Source organism: Erithacus rubecula (genome assembly GCF_903797595.1).
Source record: "Erithacus rubecula genome assembly, contig: scaffold_112_arrow_ctg1, whole genome shotgun sequence".
Classification (NCBI taxonomy): Eukaryota; Metazoa; Chordata; class Aves; order Passeriformes; family Muscicapidae; genus Erithacus; species Erithacus rubecula.
In genome coordinates, this window is record NW_027636279.1 from 49,720 (window position 1) to 68,357 (window position 18,638).

Genomic DNA, 18,638 nt, shown 5'->3' on the forward strand with positions numbered 1-18,638 from the left:
CAGCGCCAAGGAATAATGCAGGAGGCTGTTCTCTGAAGTTTTCCATGGTTGTTTATTGTTTCTTATCTAAGGAATATTTCTCTAGCTGACAGCAGTCTGTCCAGCTTGTTGTTCACGGCAGAAAAAGCCTCGACTCTGGGCTGGGCTTATCTTTTATACTCTAAACTATGTATCCAATATTTACAACTACTTTCCAATACACTACAATTTTATTAAACTGTCCAGTTCTGTCCCAGTCAATCAAATGATCCCAGCATGCCATCTAACATGGATAGTATGGAGAAGTAGAAGACAGATACCACGCCCCAAATCCTCCATGTTAGCTAAAAACCTTCTAATATAAACATTCTCAGAAAGCCACCTTTTCTACATTCTAAGTCTAATTTATACTCTACTTATTTTTGTGACTTGTAATTCTTCCTGCAATATTGGCTAATTTCTCTAGGGACCCAAGTCTACACAGATGGACTTGTCTTGAGCTTTTCTTTCCCATGTCCTACCACTGAGCCATGAACAGGTTCATCCCAGGAATCCTACAATTGCGTTCATAAAATGTAGAGCGGTGGGCAGTGGGAATGGACATGGCTGTGTCACCTACACAAGAACGATACCCCATGCTGGCTCGGCTTATATCTTCTGCCAGGGATTTCTCTGATGGGTGACAGTACTGTGCTAGCAAAAGTTGCTTTGCTCAGGCTCGCAGGTTTCTCCAGTGGTGCTCCCCAGCCTGAGGAAAGAGCTCCCATGGGCAGGAAGGCTTCACACTGTTCCAACAGAGACAAAGCAGAGCCCCCGAGCCTCACCTCTCTCTCTTCATTACAGAGCATATGCATGGAGTGTAAATCAACTAATTCACCAGGGAAATTATTTTCTGTGTCATTTAATTTTCTACAGCCTCTCCTTCCAGAAGTCTGAAAAGGCTGGTATTGAGTAAACAGGCAAAAAATAATTAACCTCTCTCACCTTCCAATTGTTCAACTGTGGCCATCCTCCCTTTTATCTGGCTACAAGGAATAGGTTCATGGAACAACTTTTCTACAGTTTACCACTGGTCACCGCATGAGACATTATGAGATCTACTGATGCAGAAAGAACTTGTAATTAACTACCTGAGATCTTCAAAAACTGAGATAAAGGGTCAGAGATGAGATCTCAGCCCTTATCACAAGTTTGGAAAAGATTACCAGCTCAGTGACAGAGCCAAACCTCCTGCTAGTAACAGTTCACTCTAGAAGGATCTAATTCTTAGTCATTATTTTTCACATGAAAATTCTATTATGCTGCTCTGATGAATACCTTGAATGAATGAAGGTTTGCTTTTCTAGTAACCTAATTGCAGAGATTTCTACATATTCACAGGTAATGAGTGATGCAAGTCACAAAATAGCTGTCTGCCTCTAAGCACCTTTTAACTGTATTTTATCTGAAGCAACCTTGCAAAACTGAAATGGCCAAATACTCTCCAGGAGATTACAATGTCTGAAAAGTACTATGCAAGACATACCTTTGGTAAGCAGGCTTTTTAGACAATGCACTTTTCTTTGCTTTAAACCAAGCATTATTTCGCAGGATATAGAAACACTGTGCAGAATGCACTCCGGAATACTCAAAAAAAGGAATACTCAAGTCACAGCTCAAAATTGCATTGCACTGCAAGAGGAAAACTAAGGTTTCTGATCTAAGAAAATGAAGAGTTCTAATCTACATTCCATGATAGGGTAACTTTCTTAGCATAATTAGACTACATTGCTGTAGCTAGATTTACTCCCATAGGAATGTGAGCTTGTTTAGCAGTATATCTTCAGCCTGTTCACCAGGACAACATGAGGACAGACTCTTATCCCACCACGTTTGCTGTGTGACCGACTACGACTACAGAAATGTTTTCCCCGCTGAACTCTAGTGGCTTGCCTCTCTCCCATGTGTGAAACTTGTTAATTTGCTTTATCCTATGGAAACTTCACAGATGGCAAATACCAATTACTAAACTGTTTGCAGATACTGTTGACTTGATACATGTTTGTTCAGCATGCAACTGTGGTGAGTGATTTAGGATGATCCTGCCCCTGTGGTTTTGCCTTCCACTCAGATTGAAAGAGGTTGCCGTTATTCCTTCATGGGCAAAGTGTCTGACTGGATTCTGCCTGAAGCAGTTGTGGAAGTACTTACCAAAACAACCCATAGGCTCAGGGTAATAGCTTTAAATGTGGATATTGGCTGCTATTTTTCATCTGGAATATTTCAAGGTCAATTTTGGGGAAATCAGAACATACACAAAATAATCCACAAATATATGCACTTTATGTCATGTCTAGTCCTATGTGAAGCAACTGTCCGAAAGAACCACAGATTTATGTGCTATGGACTTTTTGCATGTACCACCCATGCCAGGGACTCAGTTCCTCAGCAGTAATATGGATGAATATTATTGCAATCACACTCGCAAAACAGTGGGACTTCAGCATGTTTCACATAAGGAGTAACCAAGAGCAGGTCTCTAATTTTGGGATGTGAAAAGAATATATTTTAATAGCCCCATAACAGATGCTAGAACAAATGATGATTAAAGACAAACCTAGTTCCAGTTCATACCCTGGTTCAAAAGTGGATGGAAGCTCAGGAAAATGGCCGCATACAATCCTTACAGGTCTGCAGAACTGTATTTCAGTGAAGGAAATTTCTCTAAAGCAACTTGGCATCACTTTTGTGGAGCTGTTTTAAGAGCTTACATGTCCAACACACCTGCTGCATTTCAGAGATGCAGCATACTTAATGGTTATGGGAGGCACTCATGAAACACACTTTCCCATCAAAACACAGCTTTTCATTTTAGAGGCTCTACAATCGTAGAATTGCAGGATTGTTTAGGTTGAAAAACATCCTTAAGGTTGTCAAGTCCCACTGTCAACCCAGCACTGCCAAGTCCACCACTGAACAATGTCTCTGAGTGCCACTTCTGTACTTTTGAATCATTTAAACAGTTCCAGGAATGGTGACTCAGCCACTTCCCTAGGCAGCCTCTTCCAATGCTCGACAAACCCTTCTGTGATAAATTTTCTTATTATTATTCAGTATAACTTACCCTGGTGCAACTTGAAGCATTTCCTTTTGTCCTCTGACTTGTTACCTGGGTAAGAGACTGACCCCCACCTGGCTACAAGTTCCTTTTCAGATCATGGAGAGCGATAAGGTCCCCCTGCTGTTTCCTTTTCCTTAGGCTGAACACTCCCAATTCCCTCAGTCATTCCTCATAAGACTTACTACATTCCAGGATACATCCCTAAATCAGCAACCATGCTTCCATATGATCACATACTAAGTATTTGGCTAATTAACTCATAACTCCACTAAACTTCAGAAAAGCACAGATTTTGAGCACTCCTGTGGTTTTACTTGACAGTGGATATTTCTCCCAACTTCACCATTCCATCTAGTCTACTGACCCTTCATCACAGCAGTACAGTCAGTAGCATGGATGGAGAGTTGCACCTTGCTGCTTGATGGAAAAGTTGTACAACAAACAATTTTGTACCATGCCTAAAAAGTAAAATTGTTAGACAAACAATTCACGAAGACATTGCTGCCACTAGATGGCAAAAAGTGCCCATGAAATCAGTAACACTTTTTTGAGAGCACAACTAACAGTCTCTTTGGCTCAGGGGAGTTCTCTCCTTCATAGGGAAACAGGCAGGAAGGCAACAGACAGCACAAAAGTCCTGCCTGAGTACATACTGTGTCGTTTGAAAATTTGCACTGTATCCCACGCTGTCTAATTCTCCATTGCATCAAGCTAAATAGAGGGAAAAGAAAAAAGCTGTTGCTGGAGGAGCCCCAAAAGCTGTTCAGGGAAGCTTTAGAGACAGTGTACAACAGAGTTCAGAAATCTGGGCAAGAGACTATGAAGTTGTGAGGATAGTGAAAGAGGAGGAACATAAGAAAATCCTTAACCATTTGAAAGGATTTATTCCAGAAGTCTTCTTGTTGACTTGTAGGGTTATGGGACACACCACATGATTTGAACAGACTTAAATAACACAAAATAACCTCACTTACACTAGGCCTGGAGACAAACAACACTGTGGGAGTCACTTGGAAGAAAACACTGGCATCAAACACTAATTACCATAAGTATGGTGGTGTAAGTTTTCCAAACATACTGGGGAACAGATCTCCCTACATAGTTCCCCCATCTATACAGCATCATCTCCTTTTAACACTGGGCTGTCATTACAACTCTGTGAACACAAACTGAGATGTCCCTGAGGGCTGAATGACTGCAAGGGTCACAAGTTAATTAATATGGCAGCAAGGACTTATGCCATATGTCCTGGCAGGTCTGCTACAAAGGACCATATTAGTGGTGAGTTTCATTTATTCTGACACAGTGCTACAGACAGAGCGCACTCATGCGGGTTTTGCATCCCCTAATTTTCTTCATGTCAAAACCCCCTAACTAATACTTCGGTTTAGAAGACTTCGCAACACCTTGCAAAACACAATGACGCAAGAAAGAGCAAACTGAAGCCACCCAGAAAGCAAGTGCAGATCTCTGGGCCTTCACTTTCTGTTGTGACAGGGACAAAGAGAGGCGAGTTTTATGCGGGGGAAATATGAATTCTACAAGAATTAAAAATCAAAAGGGAAGGGTTACACAGTAGAGGGGAATGTCATGTGTCAGGCGTTCCGGGAAGTCTGTGCCTCTCAAGTACCTCAGCCAACGGGGACAAAGAGAGGGAAAAGCAGCCGGGAAAATAGGATAAAAAGGGAGGCTGCGTCCTCCAAACTTTGAGAGATCCCAGGGGAATGCTCCATGGCCTCTCCCTTTATTCGAATAAAGCAAAAAGGACTCTTCTGTCTCCTTTTTGGACATAAACCTCTGGTGTTTGTGGATTAATTTTCCGTACAGGGGGCCCGCCGAGGCCGCCCTCACGGCCGCGCCCGTGCCCGTGCCCTACGTTGATGCCCTCGGTCGTTCCCCGCGTGCCGCTGGCCGTTGCGGCGCCGCAGTCACGTGTTGCCGCGGTTCTCTCGTTGCTCGTGGTTATGTTGGTGCCGCGGTTCTGTTGTTGCCCGCGGTTCTCTCGTTGCTCGTGGTTCTGTTGGTGCCGCGGTTCTCTCGTTGCTCGTGGTTATGTTGGTGCCGCGGTTCTGTTGTTGCCCGCGGTTCTCCCGTTGCCCGGACCCGGCGCTCAGAGCTGCCCAACCCTCTCTGGGAGAAGCAGCTCACTCCGCGTTGGGAGCACTGCGCGTCCTTGCCACCCTCTGGGAGGCTCCTGGCCGCAGCCACCGCGCGGGGCGACTTGATCCACCGTGTGCCTAGTGCCTGTCCCCTTCGCTTCCCTGCCATCCCCACCCGACTGCCAGCACCGCGCCGGGTGCTTTCTTCTGCTGGGTCGCCCCCAGCAGGGCCATGGCGTGGCGCGGCCTGCAGAAGAGAGTCACGGGGCTCTTCTGCAGCAGGCGACAGCAGTCGCCCGCCAGTAGCCCGTCTCGGCGGCCCTGTGCCACCACCAGCAGCGCTGCCTCTGAACCCAAGGAGAAGGCCCAGGGCAGGCTGCACCGCGCGGCTGCCCGCGGCGACCTGGCCTGGCTCAGACGGTGGCGCTGGTATTACAAGACAGTCGGCATCGACCCGCCAGACCAGCAGAGGCGGTGAGTTCTATGGGCCACCGAGGGGACACCTTGCCTGCTTCTGGCAGGCGCTGCTGCGGCATTTTCTGAGCCGAGCTCCACTAGTCCTCGGCAGGCTTCTCGTAAGGGAAAGGCAGAATGAGAGCATCAGCATGGTGCTGATGACCAACGCCCCCCCCCCTCCCCCCAGCAGCTTTGGATGCCATGTGGAAGCAGCGCTCTTAAGGCCGTGGGTGGGATCGCGTTCAAGCTAATGGCTTGAAAAGCGAGGTATGTCCTGTCAGCTGGACAGGAGTGAGCTCTGGAGCTTTCCACGGCTTGGAGCTGCCTTCTCGGCTCAAGCACTGTTGGAAGTGCATGCTGCCGGCCTTTGCCGTGCTCTCTCTGTAGGGCTGTTCGCAGCTGCTTGGACCTCACCCTTTCTCTTCTGCCCGCTGGCTGATGTAGCTGCAGCAAGTGGGAGGAATAGAGGCTGGGCAGGCTCCCCAAGGCTGTGTCAGGACACTGATTTTATTATCATCACAGCAAACGAGGCTGTGTTGACACTATCTGTTTCATTTTTAGGACGCCTCTGCATTTTGCTGCTGTCAATGGCCACACAGATATCGTTAGATATCTTGCAAGAAAGAACTGCAACCTCAATGTGGCTGATAACTTCAAAAGAACTCCACTGATGAGGGTGAGTGGACTGTGTTTTGATCTTGTAAGTGGAGCTTATTGACAGTGCATTACAGGAGAGGTGTCTTGCACGATTCCTTACACAGAAGTGCCATAGAAGCATGCATGTTGTTACCTGCTGTGCCTTAGGCTTCTGTTAGCTAAATCTTTGAAGATGTCCTTCAATTCCAGCATTCAGGAAATGAGCGAGTTGTGACAAGAATGACACAAAAATGTTGAAAGTCTTCCCTCCTTTTTTGTGTGTCATTCCCAGGCAGTACAGTGCCAGCAAGAGAAATGCGTGGCTGCTCTGCTGGAACATGGTGCTGACCCAAATCTGGCAGATGCTGATGGCAACACTGCCCTTCACCTGGCTGTCCTCTCCGGCAACACTACTGTAGCAGGGCTGTTGCTAGAGCATAATGCCAGTAGTGATGCTGAGAACCAGGTAACCTTGGCATGCAGGTAAAGCTTCTCTTTTGAACAGATGCGAGCTTGTCTTTGGTTTTCTCATGGAGATTCTCTCTTCTTTCAGGAGGGATATACTGCGTTCAATCTTGCAGTCTCCAAACAGCACCAAGAGATGCTGGAATGTCTTCTGAAAAAAGCAGCTGATGGACATGCTGCTGAGCAGTGTGAAAGGTGAGGGATTTGTCTAAACAGCACACAGGCCTCCTCAGTTGTCAGCAAGTGTGACTGAGGAGAGGTGTGGGAATGAGCTTAGAAAAAGAAGGAAGAGCCACATGGAAGGAGATCCCCATGTGACTGGTAAATGCAGGTCTGCTCTTGGCTGCTCTCCGACCTTCGGTACTCTTGGACTTTGTCCACTGAGGACTGTCAGAAAGTGTTGTCTGTGGTGTGCTCTCCCCGCACATGCCAGAACTCACTGGGAAACTTGCCATCAGCTCAGCAGCAAGGCTGCTCGGCAGGAGAGTGGGCTTTAAGCAAAGGAACAGTAGGTGCATTAAATGGTACAAATGGGAGCATTGGGAGAAAGAGAAGCAACTTGTCCAAGGGGAAATGATGGGTTCCAACCACACAAAAAGACAAAATGTCTTGCCATGTAGATGGCCAGGCAGTTGAACAAGCATCCAGGGGGATTTGGAAGAGCAGCAGAAGGAGCCCTAAATAGCACGGCCTGACAAAATAGTTGAGGCTGCACTGGGGAGGCAGTGAGCCCGGAGATGTCCTGAGGTCCCTTCTAGGCTGCATTCGCCAAGCTTACATGTACTTGGTTATCCTTTCATTGTGCTTATAGGAAAGGGGGAAACAGTTGATTTGGGAGCAATCAGGGAAAGACAATGTCAAATTGGACATGTTTACTATCAAATTTTGGATGCTTTAGGACTGCTCTTGTGGTTGCTACAACTCATGAGGCTGATGTGGAGGAAGACAAACTGAGCTTGCAGGAAGAGTTGGAGGAGGATAAAGTGGAGGTATGGAAAGCCTGTCCCAACAGAAATAAATCATGGTGTGCTTGTTGCTTTGCTGTTCATCGTGAAAATGGACAAAGGAGTATTCTGGGAGACAGAAGGAGAGAGACCTAAGGAAGTAGTGGATATATTGGGCTTTAATCTACCTCTGTCACTTCTGCCTCTGCTCCCACCCACCATGCTGAGGTACAGATGCCTCTCTTCAGGGTTTCCCCACTTCACGGTCAGGGCTGTGGGATTCCCCTCTGTTCTCTACATTCGAGGTCTTCCTGGTTTAAGAACACTCCCCAAGCAGCCCAGTGTGATTCCAAACTCCAGAGCAGGTCTGATGGTGCAGTTCACCTGGGAGCCTTTCTGAAATGGTGCTCAGTGGGATGTAACTGCTGCTGTCCCTCCTGGCCCCACCACACCGAGGCAAAGCTGCCATTCCTCAGGGATCCACCGCTTCCCACTCAGTGGGAGCAGGCACCTCTCTCAGCGCTGCATTTGTCATCTCTGCCACTTGAGAAAACTCCCCATGCTCCCCTGGCAGCGTGCTGTGCTCCAAAACAGGTCCACTGGAGCAGTTTTCCTCTGACACTTGCAAGACGCCTTCCTTCTTTAGGAATAAAAGCATGTCAGTTCATGCTTTCATGCAGTAGCAAATAAAGTGAATACAAAGAGCATCATCACAGGTCCCCAGAAGGCTTGGAGCAGCAGTGTCAGTGCTTAGAACCAGGCTCTAGGAAATCTGTAGAGGGATGGGAGAGGCTGCTGTAGAGGAATAGGAAGTAACACAGCTTGTGTTCATTTGCTGGTAGAAGTAGAGCACTGAAGGTCCTGGAGATGATTGCAGTTCTTTGGGCAGAGGGTATGGGCCGGTATCTGCAGCACATGAATCCTTGGGCAGCAGCTGACTCCTCTGTATAAAAGCTCACCTGACAACTGCGGATTCTTTCTGTTTCTTTACAGTTGCAGGAGATGGAAGAAAAAGATCCAAGTTCTGAGAGTTGCTTTCAGAACTCGATGGCTGCCGTGGAGGAGGAGGATAAAGAAGAACTGGCTTCCCTGGAACTGCAGGACCAGCTGTCAGCACAACTTGACTACCAGACTGCTGTGAAACAACAGGAAGAACACTTGCTACGGTGAGGGAACAACAAGTGGGTTGGGGTGTCTGTTGCTTGCAGGATTTGGGAGGAAACAACAGGACATATACTCTGATTTTGAGAGACACTCTTGCTTTTGATTTTATTTGTTCACATTGTTCATCTGAAATTGGTGCTCTCCTTGGAGAATTTTCTTTAATAAGACCGATGTGTTTCTTTAAGCCTTGAAATTCAGAATGCCAGTTTGGAAGCCACTGCCCACCAAGAGAACAACAGGACTGAAGCCCTGCACAGAGACCTGCCAACCTCTGCCTCAGTAAGCTGCTCATAAATTTCAATTTTCATGACTCCTGAGCCTAATTACCAATTCCTGTGGGTACATTTTATGGTGAGGTTTTCCAGAAGAGGTTTTCCAGAAGAGCCAGGGGGAGTTTGGTTCCTGCATTCTTTGGAATAGAGGCTTCTCAGAAAGCAGCTGAGAACCTTGCTTTCACAGCAAGTGGCCTTTGAGTGGCATTTCTAGTTTTGAATAGAAGCAGTGAAGTTTTCCCTGCTTCCCCCTGGCAGCATGGGCTGCTTAGCTGGAAGAGAGAGAGGTCATTGGTTTTTTGGCTACCTGTTGGTAGCCAGCAGCATTTCTTGGTTTGAATTCACTCTGGAGACAGGCATAATTCTGCAACTGAAGAAGTAAAAGCACCCATAATATGCTCAGCGAAAACCTCATGCCTGTGGAACACCATTGCCCTAGAACACAGTGCCACAGCTGCAGCAGAAGGTTGCCAATGCAGTTCTAGAGCAATCCACATCCAAAGCTTCACTGGCAGTTACTAGGAGCCACAAGGCTGACCTTGAGAAAGGCAACCTGTACTTGCATAAGGAATTAGCTAGGGTTTGAGCAGAGTTGGGGAAAGCCTGTGCCTTTAGAATGAAGCTGTGGGTGCCTGTTTCATCCAACACACCTTGAAAAAGAACAACACAGTATCCCAGGAAGCAGGAGAGAGACCTAAGGAAGTATAGATTATACTGGGCTTTAATCTGCCTCTGTCACTTCTGCCCCTGCTCCCCCCCATAGTTCCTCAGTTCACAGCTGAGGTACAGATGCCCCTCCTCAGGGTTTCCCCACTTCACGGTCAGGGCCGTGGGATTCCTCTCTGTGTGGGGGTCTCTTTGTCGCTGTGGACTGTTTTCTCCGGGACAAACTCAAGGGCTCTGCCAAGGCTGCTCTCTTCCAGTTGCAGTTTATTGTGAGGGCGTGGGCATAGAAAATCTTGCTAAGAGCCGCTGCCAGCAGCTCGGAGCAAGATGTGGGGAGGAAGAAAGAGAGAGAGTGGGGGCGAGAGAGGAGGGAGAGGAGAGTAAGGGAGGAGGAAGGCGAGAGAGCGATTTCCCGTTTACAATACAATAAAACTTGTTCTATAATGAATATTCTAATTTATGCTAACCAATCTAATACAAGATACAAATTTTATAACATTTACGCACAGCCTATAAGAATCTTCGTATTACCATAGTGTGTTACACTTTAAATTCTAACAAGATCTTTTCTTGACCTTTGGACCTGCTTCCAGCAGGAATCATTGTTTCATCAAGAGGGGATTACTTCCAGCTAGCCATTCCATTGTCCTCTAGTTATTTAGTAACTGAGGCTTGATGTCTCGAAAGTGGCTTTAATTTCAACCCCGTTCTCAGAACTTATGTATTCATATTTGTAAGGTTTCACCATTTCATCCTCTCCAGCATCTCTGCTTTACATTCGAGGTCTTCCTTGTTTAAGAACACTCACCAGGCAGCCCAGTGTGATTCCAAACTCCAGAGCAGGTCTGATGGTGCAGTTCACCTGGGAGCCTTTCTGAAATGGTGCTCAGTGGGATGTAACTGCTGCTGTCCCTTCAGACCCCACCACACCGAGGCAAAGCTGCCATTCCTCAGGGATCCACCGCTTCCCACTCAGTGGGAGCAGGCACCTCTCTCAGCGCTGCATTTGTCATCTCTGCCACTTGAGAAAACTCCCCATGCTCCCCTGGCAGCGTGCTGTGCTCCAAAACAGGTCCACTGGAGCAGTTTTCCTCTGACACTTGCAAGACGCCTTCCTTCTTTAGGAATAAAAGCATGTCAGTTCATGCTTTCATGCAGTAGCAAATAAAGTGAATACAAAGAGCATCATCACAGGTCCCCAGAAGGCTTGGAGCAGCAGTGTCAGTGCTTAGAACGAGGCTCTAGGAAATCTGTAGAGGGATGGGAGAGGCTGCTATAGAAGTGTGGAGACCCAGAAAAGCATTCCCAATTAAGGAAAATGAGATGCCTCTCTGAGCTGCCTTCTCTTGATAGCAGATCTTGTTTCATCTGGCCAAAGCAAGCCCTGTTCTGTTTTCTAACTTAAACTGGGTGGAAAAGTACCTAAAATGGAAATTGTGCTTCCAATTCTTCTGGATCATAATAGCTTAAAGACAAATGTAGAAGATACCTGGAATACAGATGAAGAAACTGGCATTAACAGTGTAGATAACAGAAAGGTGACTCTAGGAAGAGGAGAGAAAAAGAAAATGCCTACTATGGAATCAGAAGAGAATGATAATGGAAGTAGTAAAAATGCAGAGGAAGGTCCTGCTTACTCCCTGAGACATAGCTTAAAATCAAGTATTTTGGGTGATGTTTCTAATACTCTTCCTAAAATAAGACCTGTTTGTGCAAGTGATGAAAATGCACATTCTATAACAGAAATGAAACTTAAAAAATACTGTGGATTTCATAATGATGTTCCCAAGGATTGCCTTATCAACAGTAATATAGGAGAAACAGAAACTCAGAATCTTTTCACTGGTGCTCAGGAATTGTGTGGCGTGCTGGAAGGGAGTCTTAATGAAGAGCTAAAACGAGATATGGAAAGATTTAAGAGTAAGGTAGGAATGCTGCAAACAGTGTTCCTGGCTTTGGAGAAAGAGAAGGTACAGCTGCCAAAAGAGGTAGTTCAACTGCTACTCCTTATTCTTTAGCCTTTCTCCATATCAATGGTCCTGTTCACTTCAGCTATTCATCATTAAATGAAGATGCTTTGTGCAAATTAGTTTGGTTTTTTTTAAATGAAAATACAATACTTATGAATAGAATGAGTAGTGGAGAGTTGCCTTTCCGCCCTTTTTCAGAAAACACAGAATGCACTATTTTTCCAGTTTAACAGTATGTGGCACTCAGGTCCAGTGTAAGAAGTTACCGCTTCATTGACATAAAAAAGGTACACAATTAAATCAGTTTTGGTTCTGAAACAAAGAATGAAAATAGCTTCTGAACAGGGTCTTGACTGAACTGATTTCTCCATGATGTGTCTTCATTGCCCTTCACTTGAATTTCTGTTTGCTGTGAGTGGAGTTGTTTCTGCTTGTGGGTTTGGAATCTTCTTCCCTGCTACCCTACCTACCCTCCATGAGTGAAACAGTAACCAAACACATTTCCACTTGATTTTTTTAATTTCTGTTTTTATAACTGACATGCAGTCCTTCTACCTCTTTAATCCATCAGTAATGCTTTTACATTTTTGTTGTTCATGTTTTAAGATACACTGTTGTTTTCTTCCTAAAGACTATACGTCTGTTACATCACAGAATCATGAGTGAATTTGAAGTACTTTCAATCATGATACACTTTGTATTGTAATTTTTGTGAAAATACTTGTCTATAAATATGTCTCATTTACACTTTCTCAGAAGTAAATTCTGAATTATTCAATCTTTGATATTGTGTTTCTCTTTTATGGAAATACTGATTAATACTTGAAACTTAACTTTGTAGGTTGAGAAGGAAAAAAGCAAAGAAAGATGTTTCAATATGCAGACAGTGGAAAAAGAGGAAAATGTTGATAAATTAAATACACCACCCGGAAGCATTACTAATCAGCAAATGAAAGAAAAGCTTATACTAAAGAAGAATGACTGTTTAAAAATGGAGGATGAAAGCACTACAGAAGAGAAAGTCATCAAGAATTTTTCACCTGAGGAGAGGTCAGAAATTATTAAAATGCCAATGAAAGTATAAACTGAAGTCGTCATCACTAATTCTGATTTGTAGGATTGCTTAAGTGTCCTTTAGGTTTTGTAATACTGTACTAGTTTATGCAGTTTCTTTATTGTTGTAAGCAATACTGAGTAGTCCACTGCTTCAGAAACATTTAAGAAAAATATTTTTTTTAGGAAGAGGGACAATATATTACCAAATGAATCTCAAAAATTTGGAGAAGGCATTGATATTTTTATGAAATACTAAGCAGGAGTGTTTTTCTGTCAGTCCTTCAAAGGAATCTCTGCTCTTAATAATTCCTCTGATATGGATATAAGTAACTGTCTGAATGTAGTTCAGGTTCCACATTCTCCCCCTCATTACTAGTGCAAGGTTTTTAAAATACTTTTAAATATTCCACAATCCTTGGAGTTAAGTCTGTGTTTTATCAGAGATACATTTCATCTCAGTTGTTTCTGGAATAATCTTAATTATGTCTGTTTCAAAGAAATATTTTTTGTGATGTTACTCAATTAGTAGGTTTTTTATCTTTCTGTTTCATGTAGTGAATTTGCCATGAATCATGATGTTGCAAAGAAAAATAAAGGACAGACTTTAAAGCAGAAGGCTAATCAGCAGATGGGCTCTTCTAGGAATAATTTTCCAGTACCAGATGATAGCACTTTCAGTGAAACATCTCAAGAGGAAGGAAGGTACTGAATATAAGGAATGTTAGAACTAAGACTTACTTAATGATAAAAATTGACCTAAAGCTGAAGGTAAGTTTTTTGTAAACCTGATGTGCACACTGGTTCCTTCATCTGGCAAAATGACCCGATGCCTTCTGTGTTTCAAAACACATCTTTTTTGCTTAATGTGCTTTGAGCATCTTAGCCAAGCCTGTTATAAAGACAATGTGCACAAGTGCTGTAAAATTACCTGAGTGTCAGTGTATATGTAAACATGTATTTTATATTTTTTAAAAGGGAGAGGAGAGACTTCTGCTAGAACAAAGTTGCTATTTCATGACATACATCTTAGGGTTTGAGTTTTTTCCTTTCTATTTTTTTTCTTCAGCTGTATGTTCTCTTGATTTCTTGCCTACCTCAGACTTAACTGTAGGGGGTAAAATGAGAAACAGAAATTGTTGACAGGGTACTGTTTGGCAGTAGCTAAAACACTAATGTGTTGTCAGCACTGTTTTGGTCAGAAATCTAACACACAACACTGTGTGGGCTGCTCTGAAGAAAATTAACTCCATTCCAGTCAGCCTAAGTACACTAGAGAATCCAAAATTACAGTTCTTTGACCTGTAAGGGAAACAGTCTAAATACTGAAGAGAACTAAACCTCTAGTGTTAAACAGGGAATGCACATAACTATGTATCTGTGTATCTCCATGTCTGTAGCTGTATGGTTCCTATCACTTTGGGTGACCAGTTATTTCAACTATTTGTTTAATATCTTATGAAAAATATCATCTTTCAATAATGATGATAATTTTTTCCAGTATTCACCTACATCTGAAAAAATTCTTGTATTAAATTTTACTTTAATTCCCTATTGAAATTAGATTTTCAAAACAACTTTGGATATTGTTCTTAATGCAAGATAAACATTCCTGAACTGAGATACATTTCTGTTTTCCAGACCTGCAGCAAAAACAGCAAGTGAAAAGAATAAGGTACTGTAAAATTAGGTTCTTGATAAATAGTTTTATCAGCTTTTAATCACTCAAATGGGACCCATTAGATATGGGCTGAGAATGAAAGAATGAGTCATTTCTGCATCTGTACTATTACACAGTTGTATACAGAAAATACTGTGTTGTTTGTAGGTCCACATACAAATGGATGTAAATGATGACCTTGATTTAACTCATTCATCTGACACAACTTCAGAGGATGTCAAACTACCAACGTCCACCTACAAAGAGGCTCTGTTGCTCTTAGAACAGCTTACTGTGGATCATACAGGTATTTTCTAAAGTCACTTTTTCCTCAGATGTTACAGGTTTCTCTTTTAAAACATGCTGTATTTTTGTGCACTCCTAGGTATCTTGGTTCATTTATATTTAAGATAACAACTTCCCACCACCCCCTTTCACTGACCTATGTGTGCACAGAGCAGCTGTTTTTCCTATTTGTTTCCTTTGCCTTTGCCTGAGTGGTGGTTTTGTCTTCTCCTAAATATATTTTTCTGAGGTGCCACTAGCATGGCTGAAAGGCTCAGCTGTGCCCTGCAGAGGGTCCATTGTTACTGTCTGACATGGTGCAACCCCTGGCCTCTTCTCACAGAGAATTCCCACTACCTAAACTTTATCACCTACACCAAATCAAATAATTTGCACATTAGAAAGTATTTATGCATATGTGCATCTTTATCTTTTCTATCTCAAAATAGGTTCTGCTATTTTACTGAAAATTCAAAACATACTTCTTAAATATGAACAAATAATAGAGCATGAAAAAAATCGGTATGCAGCGGTCTCGAGAGAAGTAAGAAAGTTGGAAAGTCAAAAGGAGAAATCCAAATTAATAGCAGAAGAGACTCAAGATTTGAAATCTGTATTGGCTCATCAAGAAGTGGAGTGGAAGAGTGATATCCAAAGCCTTAAGTATGTAATCTTGTGTTCTGATAATGTGTTACCTTGTCAGTATTAATGTGCTAGAAGGTGCTGATGATACACATGGGATGGATGAGAAGCTTGTAGTCTTTTGGTTTTCTGTATTTTGAATCCCATGGGCAAGTTATGCTATAAAGGAAGGATGAAATGTCAGGAAAAAGTACCTGTGTATTAGCACCATCTGTGATCATCTGGATGTTTTCACTGCTCTTTTAATAGCTAAAGAAGAGAACAAGAGAGTTTGTATGGGAAAGTGAGATTTACAAGAGAAGTGATATAGATGAGATGTGTTTTTGTCTTTGCAGTTTCTGTTGATGTATATTAAAAATCCAGGTAACTCTGACAGAGTTCTAAACTCAGAAGTGTTTAGAGAAGCATAGAGTACTTATTTGCTTGCATGTTTGTTTATTTGAAAAGTCAAATTCAGGGTTTCCCCATTCTCTGTAATCCTGACCTAGACTTGGATGATGTGAGGTTTTTAACCAGTGTTGCATCACTTCAGACAGGAATAGCTGGTACACACCATAGGAAGTTCAGCAAAATCAATTGCAGAGCCTTGCTCTTGGGATGGAATATCCTCTTGTGGTGATATCCTGGGGATAGCCTGGCCAGGGAGCTTGCTGAGAAGACCTTAGTGGTCTTGCTAGAGCAAGATGAACACGTACCAGTATGAGCTGGCAACTGAGAAGGCAAATGGCAGCAGAGATGGAAAGGAGTGATGACTTGCCCCTACTGAGCACTTACTGAATGTCATCTAGAGCACTGTGTCCAGTTTTTGGCCTTCTAGTACCAGGGGGTTCTTAATTGATATGTGTGAGTTCAGCAGAGAACTAGCAAGCTGGTCAGGGAGCAGGAACATCAGCCCTGTGAGGGGAGACTGAGGGAACTGAGCTTTGAGTTGTGCCTCCTGGTATGTGGAAAAGCATTATGAGCAAGACAGAGCCAGTCCTAGCTTTGACTCAGTTGGACTCTAGTAGTTTATCATGGTTTAAGCCCAGCTGGCAACTACAGCCCATGCAGCTGCTCACTCACTTCCCCATGAGTGGGATAGCAAGAAGAGAATCAGGATGATAAAATTGAGAAAGCTCGTGGGTTGAGATGAAGACAGTGTAATAAGGAAATCAAAAGCCATGCACACAAGCAAAGCAAAACAAGGAATCCATTCACCACTACCCATGGACAGGCAGATGTTCATCTATCCCTCGGAGAGCAGGGTTCCACCACATGTAACACTTGCCAGCTCTGTCCTTATGTTAATACTACTTTTTCCTTGTTACTGTTGCAAGGATATGAGAAAAAATACTCAAAATAATTTTGAAACACAAAACTGCTTTTTTGTTTGGGTACCATGGGCAGACCGTGGACCACTTCTTACCATGTTGGTGCTTACTGTTATTTGTTTCAGTTAGTAAAGAAGTTAATATTCCTCAATGATTTCTCTATAGATTATCTTCAAAATCAAGTTGCTGTTTAGTCCAGATACAGATCTTTAGAGGTTTAAAATTATTTCTAATAACATCAGACTTAAACCCTCTGCATTTCTAAATAAGTTATTGAAAATTGATCTCATTCCTGAGCAAATACAAACTGTGTGCTTTTCCTAGAATCAGCCATTGTTTAAGACTTAGGCTTGCTAAGAAATTGGTGTGTCTGTCAGAGAGGTGATGTACTGATTCATCAGCATTACCTGCAGCCACTGAATCCATAATATGCAGGCAATGCTCATCATGTTAAGAAAATGTATCTTAATCTTAGTAAAAACGTTGTTTTGATTGCTAAGATAACAAACTCCTTGATCTAAGTGTCTGTTATATCGAGATGAATTATTCAAAAGTAGCAGAAATGTGCATACTTCAGTATATTTACCTAGATAAACTTCAAAGTGATAAAACAGTCAATGGTTTATTTCCATATATTGTAAAACTGATACCATGGATAATGGAATGACGTACTAATTCTTTAAGAGTTAAAAAGTAGAGTAAAAATATAAAGTCTGAAAATAAACCGTTTTTATGGTTCGAGTTGTTTTCTGCAAGTTCATAATGTAGAATATATAATTTTTATATCAGTGCTTTAATTTCTCAATTATACTGTTAAATCCCAGGTTTACTTTGAAACAAGAAGAAGAGAAGAGGCTCAGAGCAGAAACATTATATGAGAAAACAAGAGAAAAACTCAAAAGGAAAGAAGAGCAGTATTGTAAAGAGATGGAGGAAAAACAGCAACTTGAATTACAATCTAGGAATTTAGAAATGGAGTTGGTAACACTGAGAAAGCTCCTCAAACAGGTATATTAGATAATGACTTAGACACTGACCTTATTTCTGCTTCTTTTTAATTGGTGTTGTATTCCAGTATGCCTAAAGAGGAGGTAGTACTTTGTTCATGGAAGAGGCATTGGATAACTATTGCCAGATTTTTCAAACAGCTGGTTTCCAAGTAGTCTGTTCTCTTTTTTCTGTTTGTATTTCAAAGCTTGACTATGAGTTACTTTTCTCAATTATTACAAAGCATTCTGTATTTCTTCTTAATTTTTCAGAAGAAAATTGAAATTTATGGATGGATTATTGTAGCTGTGGAAAGCAAAAATATTTACAAAAATAAAAGGGAGAGTAGGACAATATTGCTAGTTGTTATGGGTTATGTTTTGACTAGCTCCTCTCCCTACCCCCCACCATGGAGCTGCCGGCCCCTCCCCCGGGCTGTTTTATCTAGCCGGGTGTTTTTCGGCTTTTGGGGCTTTTTGCCGCTGCTTCCGCTGCTCGCTGCTTTGGCTGCTGCTTGCCGCTGCTTCTGCTGCCCCCCTGCCCCCCTCCCCTCAGCTGCTCAGCTGCTTTTCCCCCCCCGGCTGCCTAAACTGCCCCTCTCCCTTCCCCCCCCCCCATCCCTAAGATTTGCACCGGCTCCAGAGGAAACGGATCTGAACTTCGGAGACCACCTCTGGAAGTCTGCCAAAGAAGCTCTGCTGCCCTTCCTGGCGAAGATCTGCCGAGTTCATCTCAATCTGAGTCTGTGCTGGGAAGTGTTTCTTTTGTATTTTGTTAATAAAAAGTTTTTTCCACTTTCCCCTGAAGAAAATTCTTTCCGAGCTTAGTGAAGGAAGGAATTGTAAGGGGGGAGGGGACCCTTTGGAGGTCTTTTTTTCCTAAAATTTGTCCCAAACTTGGACAAATTATTTTGGTGGCCCATACGGGGAAGCCAGAAAAGTGGAAAAAAC

The 18,638-nt window shown here is 43.1% G+C and overlaps 2 long non-coding RNA genes across 3 annotated transcripts; both read left to right on the plus strand.

Moving 5' to 3' along the window:
• Positions 1-11,189: 11,189 nt before the first annotated feature.
• Positions 11,190-13,444, plus strand: LOC306815278. 2 transcript variants are annotated; one of them, XR_013777371.1, is made up of 3 exons: positions 11,190-11,769; positions 12,593-12,801; positions 13,363-13,444. It is a non-coding gene; the product is annotated as an uncharacterized lncRNA (long non-coding RNA). The 2 variants fall into 2 exon arrangements; XR_013777372.1 differs by having other exon boundaries at positions 11,190-11,706.
• A 5-nt stretch (positions 13,445-13,449) lies between these two features.
• Positions 13,450-17,931, plus strand: LOC306815277. Its single transcript, XR_013777370.1, has 5 exons — positions 13,450-13,509; positions 14,446-14,479; positions 14,633-14,771; positions 15,199-15,412; positions 17,526-17,931. It is a non-coding gene; the product is annotated as an uncharacterized lncRNA (long non-coding RNA).
• The last annotated feature ends 707 nt before the right edge of the window (positions 17,932-18,638 follow it).